This window comes from Ambystoma mexicanum, chromosome 1p (assembly GCF_040938575.1).
Source record: "Ambystoma mexicanum isolate Mex_15411 chromosome 1p, UKY_AmexF1_1, whole genome shotgun sequence".
Taxonomy (NCBI): Eukaryota; Metazoa; Chordata; class Amphibia; order Caudata; family Ambystomatidae; genus Ambystoma; species Ambystoma mexicanum.
The window spans coordinates 649,066,747-649,086,512 of record NC_090921.1 but is presented as its reverse complement, the minus strand read 5'-3'; positions in this window follow the sequence as shown (position 1 = coordinate 649,086,512).

Genomic DNA, 19,766 nt, shown 5'->3' with positions numbered 1-19,766 from the left:
TTTTGCACATAGAACTGTATTTGTACTTGTTGGTTCCTGTATACCTCAGTTGTTATTTTGTTATCTACAATTTTCACCATAATGTCCAGAAAAATTACTTCCATTTTACTGTGATGTTCTGTGAATTTTAGACTTCCACTGCAAGTATTGATGATTTGGAAGAAGTCTTTCCACTCTGTCTCTGAACCTTCCCATAAGATGAATAAATCATCAATATATCGACGCCAAAGGATACATTTGTTGGTATACATTTCCATTGTCTCTTCAGCAAATAACTTCTCCTCCCATGCTCCCATGAATAGATTTGCGAATGTGGGAGCTACCGCTGTGCCCATCGCTGTACCAAATATCTGGGTGTAGCATTGCCCATCAAACATAAAAGAATTGTGTGTTAAACAGAATGTTAACATTTCAAGTAGCATTAGAGAGTGTTCTCTATAGCTTAGAGAACTTGCGGATAAGAATCTTTTTATGGCTTCCATTCCTTCATCATGTCCAATACACGTGTATAATGAAACAACATCTAATGTAATCAGCAGATAGCTAGATTTCCATGGTATTTGATCTACCTGCATCAAGAAGTCTGTTGTGCCTCGTGTATACGATGGTAAAGTTTCTACAAACGGAAACAAGAATCTGTCCAGGTATTTGGAAGTGTTTTCCAAAAGGGAGTCAATAGATGCAACTATTGCCCTGCCAGGTGGTCGGGTAGCAGATGTATGTAATTTAGGAATGAAATGAATGATAGGTGTTGTTGGAAAATCCTTTGTTAAATATTTTTTATCATTCCAAGAAATCAACCCTGCTTCGAACCAATTGTTTAGTTTTTTGTCATGTTCGGTTTTATAATTCTTATATGGATCTTTTGAAAGTTTTTTTTATAGTTTTCATTGTTTCTTAGTTGACATAGAGCTTCTTTTGTGTAGTCTTCTGAGTTTAGGACTACTACATTGCCTCCTTTATCCGCCGTTCTTATTACTATGGAGTCATCCATTTGCAAATTTCTTATAGCTTGTTGTTCTTCTTTTGTTACATTGTGAGTCATTCTTTTTGGGTAGGAGGCAAGTTGTTTCATTTCCTCTATGATCAAATCTTCAAATAGATCAATGTTTGGTGTATTGTGAATTTGGGGACTGAATTTGTATTTCTTTTTCAAATTACAGAAGGGACTTATATCTTTCGCTAAATTCGCTGGCACTTGAATTGTCCATTGATTTTGTTCAGTGTTGTTATCGTTTACTTCGCCGTTAATTTCCATGTGTAAAGCTTCAAGGGTGTTCAGCATTGGAATATCATTGATTGTTAATTCAGACGGTGTATCATTGCTTTCTGTTCTGGTTTTCATTTTGTCATCATTTGTGAAGTGTTTCACCTGTCTTGATTTTCGATGAAACAATGTAAATCTATTCAAGATTGTGTATAGTTATAGTCGGAGGTCATACAAAAAGATAATCCTTTTTCAAGTACCTTTACTTCAGTATTACTCAATTCTTATTTTGACAAATTAACAACTTGAAGTTTATGGTCTATTGATATTATTTCCTGTTCTTCCCAGAGCGCATCTGACGGCCTGTAGATTGACTTCTTTTTTTGGTTTTTCCTTTGTCCTCTTCTCCCTCGCCTGCTCTTCCTCTTGTTTGGGTGATGGGGATTTTTTTGTTCCTGTTTTGTCCTCTTCCTTGTGTTTTGCCCGCTTGATGTAGTAACCTCATTTCTTCTAAAAGATTCAACCTGGGAGGTGCCTCTTCATTGTTGCTGGAAATTGAAGAATCTGTTGAGGAGCCTGCACTAGTTTCAGCTTCCGAATCTCCATCTGAGATTTCTGGTGTTTGTGACTGCTTTTGGGTTTGAATACCTTTTCTTATTATGCCATATTTTTTAGCAAAAGTATATATCCGTCCTGCTGCATAGTCTTCTTTATCTCTTATACATTTTCTTTGTTTTCTTTCTTTTATTTCTTCCTCGTATTTAGAGATATTTCTTTTTGTCCATATATACTTTTAAATCTTTAGCAGTACTTGCATCTCCTCCTGTATACACTACATTTTCCAATTCATCTATATCTTTTAGTGCTTTTGCTCTGTCACTTTTAGCGTATTTAACCAGTGTATGGAGCATTTTAAATGAACACTCATTTGTGGCTTCCCTCCACTCTTGCAACATTTCAGGGTCTGGGTCTTCATATGTAGGTATGGTCAAAATTCTCGAGACTTTTGGGATTCTTTGATTGTCTATATAATTTTGGAGAGACTTGATTTCCCACCACTTGTTTGTTTCTTTTTTGTGTAGTTTTTCTAAAGTAAACATTGTTTGTTGGATGGTTTTGGATTGTGCACGTTGTGTTTGTTTCATAGGTTTTGAACCTGTTGCCTCACTGAATAAGGCAGAAGCTTCCGCATCCCAGCTACTTTCTTTGTCCACCATATTGGAACACCTTTATTCGTATTTTGGACACTGACTGCACACGTGAGGTACTTTATGAGAAAAGCTTACGCACTGTTGCTTCAGGATGGGCTTATGGGGCGTGCATTTGCGTTAGGAATTTCTTTTATTCTAATGGCAGCGTGGTTAATTTACATGCGGTATATTTGTCATATATATATATATATATATATATACACACATATATAAATATATATATATATGTTTTTTACCATGTTTTCGCTCCTGCCTAAATACGTGGTGGTCATTATCTTGTGATGTCACTTCCTGTCATGTCATCAAATGCAAATTAAGGGGGCTGATACTTAATTTGCTGCACTTGGTCCCACAAATCCTTGGGCCAGCCCTACACAGCACATAGCACTTCTGTATGCCACGTTTTGGGTCCCTGGCTTCTGTCACCACTGCCAACAGGCAGAAAATGGATCCTGTACCCACTCCCCAGCCCTTTCCCTTTGTGCGTCCTTGCAGTACTCAGGGCCATAAGTCACACTTTTAGGCTCACAATATCCTATACTGTACAGTCCGCAGCCCTGGTCAATAATGCTTAATTAGCACCGAGAGTGAAAAGTGGGAATCCTGACAGCCAATCAAAATCTGAGCCTTCAGTGCAATAAGGCCCAGTTTGGCCATGGTTATTGATTTCACTTTGGACTCCCAATTCCTTTTTTCACACCCTACTTACTTGTGTCCACCTGCTTTTTCCTGTGCACCATCATGCTCACACTCGCTGCTGCCATTGCCCTTGCCTGTGTAAGAGGATTCAATTCAACACTACAGCTAAGTCAATGCCTAGTCTGGGATACTGAATGGAAACCCTTATTGATATATCTTTATGTCCAGTTCATGCGTTCTGGATGACTACCCCTATCTAACACCCCTCTCTTTGAATCCCCCTGACCCCACTGAGCCAAGAAGTAGTTCTGTTTTGCAAGTTAAAAGGTTTATTTGATAATTTAAACAATAGAGATATATATCACACTTTATAATAATTTAATAGTTGAATATCACACTGAATCTGAGCAGTAATCAATAATGGATAGTCTGGCACTAGCACACTTCTTTATAATCAATGATGAGTGATTATAGGATGGATAAAATAGCAACAATACTTTATGGTTTCAAATGGATGCAAGGTGGAATGAAAATGCAGTACAGAAAATACTCAATATGCGTTCAACAAAACAATGTAATCACTTTTCTCTGGCAATCCCCTCCCCCCTTTATGCAATGCAAGGAAATGGAAGGAAAGCACACAGTTCTCAGAAATGCAATCAAATGTAATTTAGTTCACCCCAGCAGCTTAGACCACAGAAGTTTACAACACAGGCCCAAAATGCTTTTATATGTTCTGGCAATGAAGTGAAAAATACGCTAAAATGCTTTTAATTCCCTCCAGAGGTTCAGGGTGAGTGGTATCAAGTTAATATTAGCCCAGGCTCACTTTAGCAAGGATCTAGGAGTAACTAGCAGGTTAAACGAATTTTTGGCAAATGAAAGCAAGAAAACTGCTGTTTTCACACGTTGAGAAATTTGCAAATCGCGGCAAATTCGCGAGTGCGTTTTTCGCGATTGCGGCAAAAGTATCAGGGGTGCGGTTCTAGGTTCGTAGGAAAGCCACGATTCCCAGCTTTCAGAGGAAAGTTACTGCAAGTCTCTAAGACAAACGGTCACGGTGATATGAGCGATTAAATAAAGGTAGTTTTTCGGATTTGGAATGTTAAAATTCAAAGTGACAAGTGCAGCTTGCAACTAGAAAATGACAGGTGACAGCTTTACAAATGACAGGTGACAGTTAGGAGACAGTTCTACTTAGATTAAAATAGATTGAATTATATTATTTTAACTAAGAGATTGGTTCTGCACAATCTTGCTAGGTACTCACACTATATTCTTGAATTAAATGGGCCTCGCCACGGATCTGGTCAGGGTTTAGACTGGACTCTGGTCTGGTCTCGGCACTTCACAGTGATCTGGGTCAGCTCTCTGGTTCTGCTAACAGTGGTCTGGGTCAGCTCTGCTCTCTCTCTAGCCTCTCTGGATTCTGGAGATTGATGGATTTGAAGTCTGGATCTCTGGATGTGGTATGGTCCGGCAGAGCGCGTTGCAGCAAATGGAATTGAAAGTCCCTATCTGTCCTGACTGTCTGCTTTTATGTGTTTTGAAAATGGGTGTGTGTGCAGCATCACTAGGCTCTACCCTCTCCACTTGTCATTGGCCACTTCATCCTCTTCCCCTTGATTGGGGGGATGAAATGAAGTGTCATCATGATGAGGTCTGTTTATGGTACAGAGAACCCACCCCTGTCAAATTACACACAATCTATATTTTGACCCAAAAGACCTATTTGCACAGGTACACATTTGTTTAAAATTACATGCACCCATCACATATCACAGGAGGTATACCCTGTCCAAATCTGCTCTTCCTGGGAGCTTGCATTCAGAAATGGCGACATTTGCACTTTTTAACTGATTTCGCAATATCGGACATTACCCCAAATTTACACACATGTGCGCAAGGAGTATGGACATTAATTGATGAAGTGTCAGATTTTTAACATGCATACATTTTAAGTAATACCCTCTTAACTGCTAGCTTGCCCCCAGATCATGCCACCGGTTCTAAAAACCTCCTAAAATGTGGGCAGAAAAATCACAAGAATTATGGTATCATTTAAATAATTTTCACAAGTCCGCTCTATGAGTTATTCATCTTTTTCTAAAACCATATTCTGGCTACAGGGGTGTGGTTTCCCCCCAGCATAAGTTTGAATTTCTGGTTTTTCCAGTTCTGCCAAGCCAGCTTGCTCTCACAGGCAGTGCTCCTCCCCTTTACTTCCAGGAGGAAGCCACTTTTTACGGCCCCCATAATAAAACATTTGCCTGAGTCAGGACAGGGCTTTGTTCAATTTCCTGCAGAGCCCAGGTAATTCAATCAGGGAAGTGTCATATCCCTTTTGGTGGGAGCAGCAAAAGGCAGATAGGCCTGGGAACACAGCTGTTGTGCAAGTCTCAACTCCTGTCGGGGGTAGCTGGTGGCTGGTGGGCAGAATTCAGTTCCTTAAGCCAGGCCCCAGCTAATGTCACTTTTGTTCCCCAGTTTAAGTCAAGACAATTTTTTACATATGCAGCTAGGTTGCTGATTCTAAGTTTAAAACTATGACATTTAAACAATTGCAACCTATGTGACACTCAAAAGTAGGTCACTCATTTCTTTTAAACATTTAGGTTTTTAGTGTCTTTCAGTCCAAATTTACTTAAACTGCTGAAATCCACAGCTCAGCCAGTCTTGTTATAAACCTTCAAGTCACTTCAGAATATAACTTTAGATTGTATCCACCTCTCAGTAAGTCTTTCTTTGGCTTGCCTTGGGTTCATTTATTCAGTTTTAAACAAAATCTGGTGGTTTTAAAACGCCGGCTTTCTGATAGTGGTGAGTACTGGTACTGCACCCCTTTTTGGGATTTAAGAAAATGAATTCCCCACAATTCTAGGTTGCTTTTGGCAATCAGCATTGCCATTCCCAATGGTTTCAGACTACTGTGTGGGTAGTCCAATGGTGGTTTTAGGCAGTGCCCTTCTGTGCCCATAACATCGGCAAAAATGAGTGGCAGCCTATTCTTCATGCATTTCCCTGTGCATTTTCTGGGAAGCTCTGGCCATCATGATGTTTTCCATGTCAGTACTGCACAGTTTTGAGGTAGGGCTTGGATGTATGGGTAAAAACATCCCACACCTGCTTCCACAGGCCTCCACAGCAGCTCAGGAGAAATAGCTGTAGAACTGTGGCCGCAAAGCGTCAGTTGCTATGCAGCCATCTTGTTGTCATCATCGGCGACTATAACCGTAACCTGTCCGTGGTCCCGCAAGTAAACACACTGGTGAAATCCTCTTCGTAACTTCCGATGCTACTTAAGCAAATACGACAATTATTGGCGCAAGTGTAAATTATTGCGGCATCTTGTATCTAAGTCTAAACGAAAAGAGTGTAAGGAGGCTGCAGTTTAACATTGCAGCAAGAGCAGTGACGAATATGCCCAAAGGAATTCATATTCCCCCCTATTCCTAGAAAGCTTCTTTGGTAACTGATCTCCCTGCCCTCGTATTTAAACTCTTACATGGACTGGCACCATCTTAATGAGATGGTCACATGACACTTGGCAACTTGCTCATTGGGATCATCTAACCAGCATCTTGCCACAGTCCAACGGTTTAAGCACTAGAAAGCCTATGGGTGCTTCTTCCAGGTAGTAGCAGCTTCTCTGTGGAACTTTCTACCATCTGAAACACTCTTGCTTCTTTTAGATGTGCGCTCAAAACGTATTTGTTTTCAATCCTGCATGTCCTCACCACTGGCAGAAGGTCCCAATGCTTTCCTTATATTCTTTTGTGCAACAGCGCTTCGGTTTATGGAAATGCTTGTTAGCTCTATAGAAACATAGGAGTCACTCATCTATTCATTCAAAAATGATGTATGCTCATTGTCGGGTGCTAATAGTATTATTGTCCCACTCCTGGCAATCCTGGCAGTTGTGTGCCTCCTTATGTGCCCTCACTTTCAGCTTGGACCCGTTAGCCAGGCTTTGGGCGCATAAATGCCCATTTTACAGGTGGGGTGGGACAATAATGCATACTTGTTTCACGCGCAGCTCTTCATCACTGACAGTGAGTGGGTGCAATGGGCGCAGCTTTATAGAGTCAAGCGATTCATTACAGGATGGGTGGTAACAGTGCAACCACCAGTAGGCGGGACCAACACTTTGTGGACCACTACCGCCCATTAAAGATTTCGCTGATATTGCTGGTACCGGGCTGAATCAACTGCCATGGGAAGATAGGCGGGTCACTTTAGAATGCAGCTAATTCATCCACACCCCACTGCACCCGCCTGCTATCCAGGCTGAATAGGCTTTGCGATGCTGGGGCTGCATGCATGAAATCTGTCACAGTTTTAACCTCTTCAGTGCTGGTCTAAAATTGGATGGATTTTTCTAGGGTTTACCTGCAGGTCTCAGTCCAGGAGTATTTCCACCCTCCACTTGGAAAAGGGCAACAGAGGTCCCCTTTCTTGTCTGGGGGACCCACACAGCTCATCTCTACCAGCAGATACATTTCGAACCCAGTAAGCCATAAAACAGCTGGTTGGAAATAGCCACTAGGCCAAAGTAGGGTTATTTCATACAATCTCATTCCGCCTCAATTGTACCCTACCCCTGGGTAGAATCACTGTGCATCAAGGCAGGCAGTAATTATTTAATAATCTACTATTATCACACATCGCCTTGCTTATGTAATCTACTATTAGCCGCATACAGCCATTGTGCAATCTGAAACACAATCCAAAAAAGAGGAGTGGCTATAGGTTTGAAAGCAAAGGCAAAACAATGTACAACGCTTTTCCAAGACCATGCGGCAGCAGGAATGCTCTATGCAGATGTGACAGTACCTGGAGACGTACTTGCGGCTTACTGACACCAAAGTGCCTGTACTCTCCTGTCCACAAGCAAGGGGGACCTAGGATGGCCAAGCTAAATCGTTGATTATCCCGGGCTCCCATAAGACATTAAACTCTGCCTGGTTCCGGACGATTCTGCATTTTTTCCAAATGCATTGAGGCGCAACCATGCAAGGAGGGGGGTACAAAGGAAGGCAGATAGACAATATTCAAGGCATGGTACGTTCACATTGTGCAAGTGCACAGACAGTAAAGGAGAGGGGAGGAGGGGACCAGTTCAGGGGAGGACCCAAGTGCACCCAGTCAGTCAGAAGCTGGGGTAAGTGCTGAGAGATGCCACTCTTATGGGTCATTGACCAAGTGCAATAACGATGAGGCAAGTGCAAGGCCCAGAGGCAAGTGTGAGAGGACTGGTGAAGGTGTCAGGGACCTGTGAGACTCTAAGATACACCCGGCGACCAGTCAGCAAGCTGTGGGGAAAAGGAGGGAGAGAGGGATAGAGCGGAGAGAGAGGTTAGCCGGGTAGAGGAAGAGAGAAGGAAGAGGAGAAGAGGAAGGTCTTAAGGAGTTCCCTGAACTTAAGGTGCTCAGGCTCAAGACAGAGGGCAGCAGGGAGTCTATTCCATAGGGAGGCCCCGGCTGAGGATAAAGATCTCCCTCCAAATCTCTGCTTGGAGAACCGGCTCACTCACAGAGAAGATGAAACTATGTTAAAGATACTAACAAGCTGTTCTTTCTCTCGATTCTCCCTTTCACCTCTCATTCTGCTTTCCACTGAACATTCAAACTCATATTACATATGACTGAAACAGTCATTAATTATCTTATGTGCCACTACCTCAAATGTATTCCGAATGTACATGGGCATATATAATTGATTTCTTTATTCTTTGTGTTGATTATGACCAATCATGCATATATTTTGGGCACCTTATTCATCAATTATTGGACTGAAAAACGATATAAATATTTTTTCTCTATGAGTCGAAACACATGTTGGCTGACCTACCCAAAATTACTGATTAAACCCTTCACATAAAAACTAAGCATTGTGTACCTTATTATCAGTGCAGGGATTATGGGGTCCAACCCTTTCATGTTAAAAACAAGGAGTGTGGGCAGCACCGTGCGCTCCCATTAAATTGCTGCTATTTCAATTTCCCAAAACTTAAAAACAAACCATATACTTAATGACCGAGGGCTACACGAGTTCATTCAGCCTTTTTTGCCCTCATTCGCCTTGTTAACGCTGCCTTCTTAAATACTGTGCCTCTCAAGCTCTTCACTCATCTACCTCCAAACTTCTGCGAGTGAGCCGGTTCTCCAAGCAGATATTTGGAGGGAAATCCCTTTCCTTAGCAGGTGCCTCCCTCTGGAACAGCCTCCTATTGCCCTCCGTCTTGAGCCTGTTATTCTTAACATCAGAAAAACTTCTGAAGACCTTCCTCTTCTCCTCTTCCTTCGCTCTCACCCTTCCCTGCTAACCTATCTCTCTGCTCTTCCTTCTCTCCCTCGTCCACACAGCTTACTACCTGGCTGCCTGGTGTACCTCAGAGTCTCACAGGTCCCAGGCATCCCTGCTAGTCCTTTCTGCCCTTGCCTTAGTGCCCTCCAGCCCCACTGCACTTGAAATAAAACCTTGAGAGCTTCTCTCTCAGCACTTTACCAGTCTCTACCGACTGGGTGCACTTGGTTCCCTGACCCTCCCTGCCCTTAACGCACTTGCACGATCTGTATAAAGCCTGGCCTAAAGATTGTCTCTGTTTGTTTTCCCTTGTCTTCACCCCTTAAAGTGCACTTGTAAAAAGAGGCAGAATCGCTGCCAGGCCAATTTGCTGTATCTAAACTGTTTAATATATCATATTCACTCAATCTGCCTGTGCAGACCGTTTCGTATCAGAAATTCAAGGGCTCTGAGCGACTGTTGTTTTTCCCCATGTTATACCACAAAAGGGAAAAACTCAAAAGGCATCCAGGGGACAAATGAGTAGAACAATTAACACACAAATGGGGGTCCCCTAAATGAACCACTTAAATGAATGATACAAAGGCCTGGGCCTCACTAAAACCTGGCCCCAGTAGATAGACTTCAAATGAATCCAGAAGACGGCACACAAATAAATGTAAAATATACAATTATTTATTCAGTAGGCCCATGGTTCACACTTGTATCAATGTAAAAGTTATCAAACAGCATAAATTCACACTTGTAACCTATAACCCAAACCCAACATTACACGTTAACAGGAAAAGAATGCAATCATGAACAGTTATGCATATTTGTTAACAGAATGTCAAAAAATAATAGAACAAATCCCATATATATATGCAATTCCAATGTATAAATGCACAAAGTCTTGTACTGCTGACCTTATCTATCCAATAAGTAACACTCTATATGTGCCAATACCGTGTTGATAATACATAAAAAATAGATTTTTATGAACCAAAAGCACATCCCAGATCCCAGGTTTTTCCCCATGTACCCCACTCCTTGAGTGCTTTGAAACAGGTGCTATATAAATAAACATTACCATGTACCATGTTAATGTTCAATGCGATGATGGTATTTAATTCCAAACTTCCAATGCACCGCTTTCCAAAATGAAAACTATTGTCATTAGGTATCACAACTCTTCTTCTTGCAGGCATCCACTCGCACAACTCAAAATAAATCACCAACTCTCTAAGTGTTAATAAATGCAATGCAATGAAGCAGCCAAAACAACAAAGAAAGAAAAGAGCATGTAGGGGACTCAGAGCAGAGAGATAAAGACTTCGGAAGGCCTGTTAATTTTCCACTTTGAAATAAATTCTAGGTTACATCCGATTGGCAAAATATCTGCACCCCTAAAAGCCCAAAGCTTTTTTCGAACAAACGCACCGCTGATTTCAATAACTCTTGCTCCTTTGACAGTCTTCTCCTCCTGGCTGTGGTGCATGAGTGGAGGCCTTAACTAGGTCTGAGGTCAGCCTACACTGATATAAGGCCATTCACAAATCTCTAGCTTTACCTTTTAATTTGCACCCACCCAATCAAGCTGGGCATAGCATCCACACATTGGTGTATCTTGACACGAGAGCTGTTGAGGAGTTCCCACAGAGGTTCCATGTGGAGGTGATGATGAGAGGGAACAGGATGGAACCTTGTCGAGCCCTGCAGGTAAGTGCTCTCTGTTGAGGTCCCTTCTGATTCAAGTTGGTCTCAATAAGAGAGCTAGGAGACAAACCACTTCTGGACTGTTCCATTGAAGCCCATGTACATGGCAAGCATGAAGAGGAGGTCTTTGTGGTCTACGTAATTGAAACCAAGGCCCCCTTTTCCGGGTTGTGGAATTAGGAACTGCCCCATTTTCAGTGCATCTGGGAAAATGTCTTTTGAGAGGAATGTGCTTATGTTGTGAAATATTGTGAGTGCTGTGCTTGTGAAGGTCTCCACAATGGAGAAGGGATGGATGTCATTGCTGTACTTGCTGGGTTTGAGGGCTGCAAGAGTATTGGTCAGGTCTTCTGGAGTAGTTGTCCTGAATTCAGTCTATCTTTGTATATCACATGTTGGTAGGGGCTGTGATGTGCTGGAGCTGTCAATTTGTAGTTATATCTTGCATTTCTTGTATGTGAAGTTGCTGATGGCCTGGCATTTGTCAGTGGATTTTGGCATGTAGGGTCTGTCATGTGGTTGAAGGAGTGCTTCACAGCTTGGAAGTACATTCTCATCATGTTGGAAATGCTCATGACCTTTGTTGATTAGTCATTTGTTTTGACTGTGGTGATAAGAGTCATGTGTGCGAATGGATGTTCTCAATGTAATGATTATTGAGATTTATCTACAGCGCTTCTTGTCCGTAGATTGAGCACTTGCTGTCGATATGTTCCTGTGCATACCAACGTGTGGAGTCCTTATGCTTGTTGAGTCAAGTTGTGCTTGTGTTTTGGTGGTCTCAGCGTGTGGTTGAGTGACTGAGCGGCTCATTGACATTCTCTGAGGTGCCAGCTGCAGAGGCCAAGGTAATGAGGTTTCCTTTCAGTACGTTCACTTCATTTCAGAATTGTCTAATTAGGGGCCCTAAATTAGCACACTGAAAAGAGTCATTTCTCTCCCTTATCATCCTTATCATCCTTATATATTTTAGCCAATTTTACTTTTATGATGTCATACATGGACGTTACCCGTAATTGTGTATTTCTTCTGATAAAAACAATACTAATGCACTAGAAAAATACCTTTGCGGACACAGCTGTACCAATAGCACACAGATACTGTCTCATATTTCCCCATTGGGATATGTTAACAGATGTAATTCCCTTTCCACAGGTTAATCAGCCAATCTGAACAAAGGGCACTAACTCCCAAACAGGTCATGGGTGGACTTGACCGTAGAATGTTTACTTTGCTTTGGTCAGTGAATAATTAACTAGTAAATCAGGCTAGGGTACAAGTCATTCACTACGTGCACACACATAAAAAAAAAACAAATGATCTGAAGTGCTCAGAATAAAAACAAACCTTGATTATAACATAAATAGGGGTGGCTCTTTGATAATGGGTGACCAACCACCTATTGTGGACGAAAGAAAACCAACCAATCAAAACAATGAGCGCTCCATCTGCTGCAACACTCTTGAAGTGGGAAAATGGGACACCCTCTTGCCCCCATTCTCATCCAGACCCTGGCCTAAAGGATCACGACCCAAGCACCCCCCAAGAGAGGAGTTTGACCCGCTCACTTCCTTACCAGATGACAAGGTACCATGTGTTCGTGGCCCACATGCACGAGGAGCCTGCCCATTACCATGTCCCGGTCAAGCCGACGCCTGCGACATGGACCAGATCGACTGAAGCAAAAGGCACAAGCCATTAACATCGTTAGAGATGCCATGATGACATAGCCAACTGACAGGAATACACGTACCACCATGCACACTGGTCACTCACACCAACCCACATGAAGAACATGCCCAGTGCTATGACTTAGCGGACTGACTCACTCACGGACGCGCATCATTGTTATTTTTCACATAGGAGCAACAGCACCGCAGAAATGCAAGATGCCTGGAGAGCTTGTGTATACGCTTGCTGACGCTTTATGCTACCTGACCCCTATAGAGATGCTGTCATATGTACATACAGTACTACTACTTGTGATACTCTGGTGCCCCATGACACACATGTTGTGGATCATACATTGCTTCCCAGGAGCTAGGCCCGAGTAGGCCTTAAGCAAGAGTCCCCAGGCGGGAGACAAACCTTTCGAGGCGAGACGCACTGTGCTGACCAGGCAGAGCGAGCTTCAGCGAGAGCCCGCGTACAAGGCCGAAATGTTGCAACCCACATACCGAGCTCCAAGCGCCAAGGTTACACCTGCTGACGCCAAGCACCCTCCGAGCCAACAAGCCAAATTAAATGCTCATAATTATGCTCCAGCGACGGCCTCTTCACACGTGACCAAGCCAATCTGACAAGGTGCCAGGTTCACGAGACAGAAAGTCGATGGGGTCTCACGTCTGGGACACAGGTTGCAACAACGAAACGCTAAATTGGACATTCATACCGATGGGAAAGGCGTGATCATCCGCCACTAGCAAAGACCTGTCCATTGTCCCTCACTAACACATAATTACGCAATGTTGCAAACGCCAGGTACATCGCGGGCTGGGAACATCGATGGTCCCAGGCTTGGGGGCTCATGAGGGAACCAATCAGGGAACACAGGGCTCTTTACTGACGCCATTTTGGTTAGCCAATCATCGAGGGTCCCAATGTAACAAGTTCAGCGTAGCAAGTGTTAGAGACACCCCAAAGTGTGCCACCTGACCCGTCCTTACGCAATAACCTCCTTTCCTATATGCCTCTATACTAACCCTACCACTCGGGGAGACAACCCGAAGTGGCAATAGGTTTTGTGATGATTTTTCTCAGGTGACGCAAGTAGCGCGTCATGTTGCTGTAAAAAGGGCCTGCGTGCCCTCCTAAGGACGAGACGGTCTCCCCGGATGCATACGGGCGAAGCTCTATCCCTGCCGTTGTTATAATAAACAGGCCCCAACTTTTGGGAAGCGGGAGGAGTTGGGGACTCCCTAGCCCCGGAGGTCCGTGGACGGCTCTGCCAGCCCCCGGGAGATCACCCCGACAAGTTGGAGGCACTGCTGAGATCTGGTTGAGATCTTCCTAAATTGCTCTAAGGGCACAACTACCAGGCCTCCTACAGCAAGGTAACTTGGCAGCACGGCCCCCTCTGCCGTTGCACCCTTTCTAGGACTACAGGACTATCGCGGAACTGCGAGAAGACCGGACGGCGCAATCCGGACATTGGCCCTCGGGAGCCGGCTTGAAAAGTATCCCGCCCGTGGTTGGCGAGTGTCTGGACGTGGTCCAGACAAGGGGCGGTGGCGAGCCGCTTTCTGGATGGGTGCCTGCAGTCGAGCGGCCCTGGCTCACGAGGACTTGGTGAGTATGGCACACCCAACCAGCAACGTAATGTTGTGCGGGAGGGGGGAGCAGTTGTAAAGAGGGAGGAGGGCGGTTGAAATAGTGTGTGTAAATTGATTTTGGCTGTTCCGCTGCAACAAAGGTGTGAAGCGTAAGGGGACAGACACGAGGGTCGTCCCCCATAGAGTTACGGAGTGGATAAGGTGGGGCTTCGAGCACCCACAAGTGATTGTTAAAGGGTGCGGATTGGTTGGAGATCGCAGACACCTGTGTTGAGGGGGTGGCTTTCCTATGAGTTGACGTTATAGATCAGTGAGTAGATGAGGTTCCCTACTAAGTGAGAGTTGAAACTCATTAAGTAGATGATGTTTTCCCGCAGGAGGTAGCTAGATTGTTCCCGAGGGCAGAAGATAATTGGCTGGTTAAGCTCCTCTGGAGAGGGGGCGTATCACACGCGAGGCGACGCAGTGTGCGCAGACCGGTTATTTTGATTGTGGATTTCCTTGCTCCAGTAGAGGCGAGAAGACAGCTGTGGGGTCAAAGGGGGATGAGAGGGTAACGAACAGGCACGCATTGATAATGATTTGACATTGTATAGGTACTTACAGTGCATTGTAGAGATAGGTGACGTCACCTCCAGGGTTTTGAATAGGACACCGCAATACACTTTACGCCTTGTCTTGCGTCCATCCAAGAACGGTTAGGGATGGAGGGTGTGGAAGAAAAGGATAAGGGGAAGAGGCGGCTGCACACGGAGAACACCGGCCGCGTCCATATGGGGGAGGGCCACGGGGAATGAGGCGGCCGTGCACAGAGAATGCCGGCAGCGCTCAACAAGGGTTTGTGAAAGTAAGGGATGTGGTATGAAAAGAAGGAGAGCGGAAGAAAGGAGGAGGAGGAGTTGCAGGGTAAGGTAGGAAGAGGAAGGTGAGGCCGCCCAGAGGCACGCCACACCGGACACATCGCCGCAGGGGGCTTTGTGTACCACAGTTGAAGGGGGCGTAGTAACAGGCAATAAATTGTTATATAAAAGTTGCTTCATTCTTAGCTGACAATCGATGTCCCCAGCTTACGGGGCCAGGTAAAAGGTAACGCAAAATTGTGACATGGCGTTGTATTATGGATCGGTGTCAGGAGTGGGGTGGCGAAACATGGGAAGTGCATTAACAACCCCACTTCAGCACATCTGCACGACACTGACACCACACAGAGAGAAAATAATAAAATATAGTATAGAATGGACACAAGGGACGGACAATAAAATAAGGGTACTATGGCCACACAACAGCAGCTTCGATGCATACACGCAGCACAATTTGTTAACATACATTCACAACACCTATAAAGGGAAGAAATTAGCAAGCCATTTAGAAGTATTTGACCTCTGGAAGATGTTCCAGGGAACTAGGCCAGGAGATACAGGTATGTACACAGTACAAGGGGTAAAAGAGGAGAAAGGAACGGAGGACGGGCTGCAAGTGAAGGAAGGGAGAAAGAAAGGAGGAAGTGGAGATAAGAAAAATAAGAATGTGCCCAACACCGAGGAAAGTGAAGAGGAGGGGGAAGGTTTGTTTGCAGTAAAAGAGGTAACGGGGAAAAAAGAAGGAGCGGAAGACGTGCAAGTGGGAAAGGTAGTGAAGAAGGAGGAAGGGGGCTTTACCCATTAACAGAACTAAGGGAAGCAGCCAGACAACAACTAACGGCTGCAGAAGGGTACTCCAACCCCACATACAGCCCCCCGTCATATGCGCCCACGGTTGACTATCAGAAAAAGACAGGGGAGGTAGGTACGGCAGACTCAACGACTGTGCAAGCAAGGAAGGGGGAGGATGGGAGGTCCCTGGGGAGGTTTGCAGATGTGGGACCAGAAGAGTGGATAGCAGCGCAGGTGCTTCTGAAGCTTCAAGGTACATTAAACAAGGAAGAGGAGGATACAGTAAAAAAGGTAAATAAAGAAGAGAAGAGGGAAAAGCAGATTGGAGGAGAAGGACGACTATCGCAGGAGGAGGAAGAGATGTTGGAGGAAAGGTTGGCAGAACTGAGGAATGCGCAAAGTACCTTGCTCAGGCAGTTCGTGGAAGAAGCACGGAAGAAGCAGAGTGAAAAGAAAGCACATAAAGAAGAGCAGGCGAAAATGAGGGCGAAGGAGGAAGAAAGGAAAAAGGAAGAAGAGCGCATTAAGGCAATAGCATAAAGAATGGTATGTGCAGAACAAAGGGAGGGGAGGAGGAAGTAGCAGGAGAGAGAGGAGAATGACAGAGAAATGGGAATGTGGAAAAAGCAGATCATAACTGAAAGTACACAGAAGTATGAAGAAGGGAAATTGATAGAGAGCATATTAAGAAGAGAAGGGAGGATGAAGGAGAGAGAGGAGGATGAGGAGAGCATACTAGCAAAGGTAAGTGAAGAATTATGGGAAGAAATAAAAAGGAAAAGAGAGGAGATAGGTGGTAAAGGTGCGGGGAAGGAAGAAGAGGAAAGAAATATGTGGACGGAGAATGGAGCGTGGAGACACACACAACACGATAATGAAATGGCATCAACATCAACACGAGTAGCGGAGGGTAGAGGAGGTGAGTGTATAAACAAAGATTTAATTGATCTAAGGACAATGACAGTAGGGGGCAAATGCACAGAGTGGGGATTGACATTAACTGACGGGTTTTGCAGTGAAGAAGAGGAAGGGTCGAGCACAAACGAAAGGAATGACCGTAGGGAAAGTTTAGACAAACTGTACATTACACAAACAAATTACAACTCACCATGGGCATGCGAGAGAAGGGGAGGGCTAGACCCGAAGTAACAAAAGGATAGGGACACGACAGGGAAAAAGATGCGACCACTAACACCCACCCCCACATCTGCGCAGACATCATGTTCACTGACACAGACGCCCGTACACACCCCATATATTGATAGGCTTAGGGATCTCCCTGGAAGTAGGAAGGAAGAGAAAGAAAGTGCACATGTAATAGGACCACGGGGGCACCAGAAGGGGAGGAGGGATACTGAGGAAGGAAGGGGACACACCTGCAATATTGGCCATGTCGAAGAACTACAAGACATAGAGGGAAAGGATGAACATAATGCCATTACTACATACGGATATAATACGGATATAATTTAATGCCACTACTGGAGAGGGTGGGAGCGAGGCCACAATACATCCCCTGGAAGCATGCAGACAAGGAAAATATAAAATGCAGACTCCCATCACTAAGTGCGGGAGCGGGGAAATGGATATATGAGATGGAAAAACACACTGTAGGACAGACATTAGCGGTGGGAGACGTGAAGGGCCTCCTAGTTTCAATATTAGGGGATGCTGCTGATGACATATGGAAAAGGGTGGGATTTTCTGGGGTGACAATACATGACACAGCACATGATGGAGCACCATTTGCCGATTGCAGGCACGCTCTCTGGCAAGCATTACGAACACAGTTTCCAGAGACCTCGGACATAAGAGCAATTACCTCACGGAAGATGCGTGAGAATGAAGATCCTTTTGAGTATATCCAGGAGATTCAGGAGAAGTGGCGCTTGGAAACACGGGAGCAGTGGGACAAAACACCAGCAATATGTTATCATATACTAATACAAGGGCTCCCAGAACAAGTAGAGAGACAATTAAAGAAGTTAGTGGGGATGGAAGCTAAAGGGTGGCCGGAAATACAACTGACCATAGTACACTATTGCAGGATGTGGCAGGAGAAGATGAAACAGAAGGAGGAGGATAGGAAGGCAGAGGAAGCCAAACTGGTTCAGAAGAAGTCATCCAAATACGCCATTGAGGGAGCACTGATAACAGCCCCCGCACAACCACAGGCAACAGTGACACAAGACACAACACAACCAAAAGTAGCACCATCATAGCAGACACAGGTAATGACACAGCAAATGCTTCCTACCCCGACATGTACACAACAAATGGAGGGAGGTTATATGAATATGGGAAACGGATACTGGACCGGCTATAGAGGGTGGGGCGGGCAAATGAGAGGGAGAGGGTATGGCCCACCCATTAATCAGCAGGGGGCAGGATTCAGAGGGTATAACCAACAGGGGCAGCAGGGGTACCAGGACTACCCGGGAGGAATTCAATGGCAAGCAAGGGAACCACCGACATGCTGGATATGTGGGATGGTGGGACACATGTTTCGTACATGTAGAATGAGGCCAGTGCAGGCAGCCTGGGGGGAGCAGGGACAGCAGGGACCTATGGGAGAACCACAAGTTTACCAACAGCAGGGAGTACAGCAACAATTTCCATCACAACAAACACCAACGCCACAACAACATTCACTGCAACCACCATTGCAGCAACAACCACAGCTGCAACCACACGTGCAAACACCACAACAGCCAATAGTACAACAACAACCACAAGTTCCAACTGGCCAACAACTGACCCAAATACAAGACAACGCAATAACATCTACTAACACACCTACAGCACAGACACAGCTTGGGAAGGTGACAATATTGGGTCACAACCCATACACAGGAAACGGACAGTCACTATACCCACAATAGGACAGCCCACAGGCATCCTTGATGTGTCCCATCCTATCAGTAACACCTAACCCTGCGGAGGAACCACACATACAGGTGACGATAGGTGACAAAAATGTTTCCTTCTTGGTTGACACAGGGGCCACTAGATCATGCATAAGAGAGGGGAAGTTTGAACTGTCAGGCGATGCCATGAACACACAAGGGTTCTCTGGGGCTCGAGGGTGGGTTCTCTTTACAAACAACATCTCCTTATCTGTAGGAGATCATGATATGTTATTACTACTACTATACTCGAAAACGTCACCAGTGAATATATGGGAAGAGACATAATGAGCAGGCTGAACATGACCATTTCATTCACTGATAAGGGAATAATTTGTTCAACACCAGGTATAAGCATGCTCACAGCACACCAAATATTACAGGCCATTTACAGCAAAACAGTAGCAAGGGCTGAGCCAACAGACAGAGAACTATTTCAATACGGGACAGACATGGCAATAGCCTGGTTGCCAGGGATCGAAGGGAAGGTTTGGAGGAGGCCAGCAGCTTACCTTTTCAAACCTGAAACACCAACCGGGAAGAAAGAAGGGGCAAGGATACCATTTGGTATTGAAAGCATTGTGGCCACACAGGACTACATTGCAGCACATGCCGAAGACGAGGGAGGGCTTGGAGAGCAGTAATAGCCCTAGCAGAGGGATGCCGACTGACACAAATATCGGATGAGGAGCTCTTCTCAGACAATGATGAAGAAGGGGAGTTGGTGTTTCAAATGAGCGTCCACATATGGGCGAAGGTCACCTACAGAGATGTAGCGCAGAGGATGGCACTGGCGCTAGAAGCACTAGCAGCCACAGTTGTGCCATTTTATGAGGAAGACATGGCGAAAGTACTTGCATTTCTATGGACCACCAGT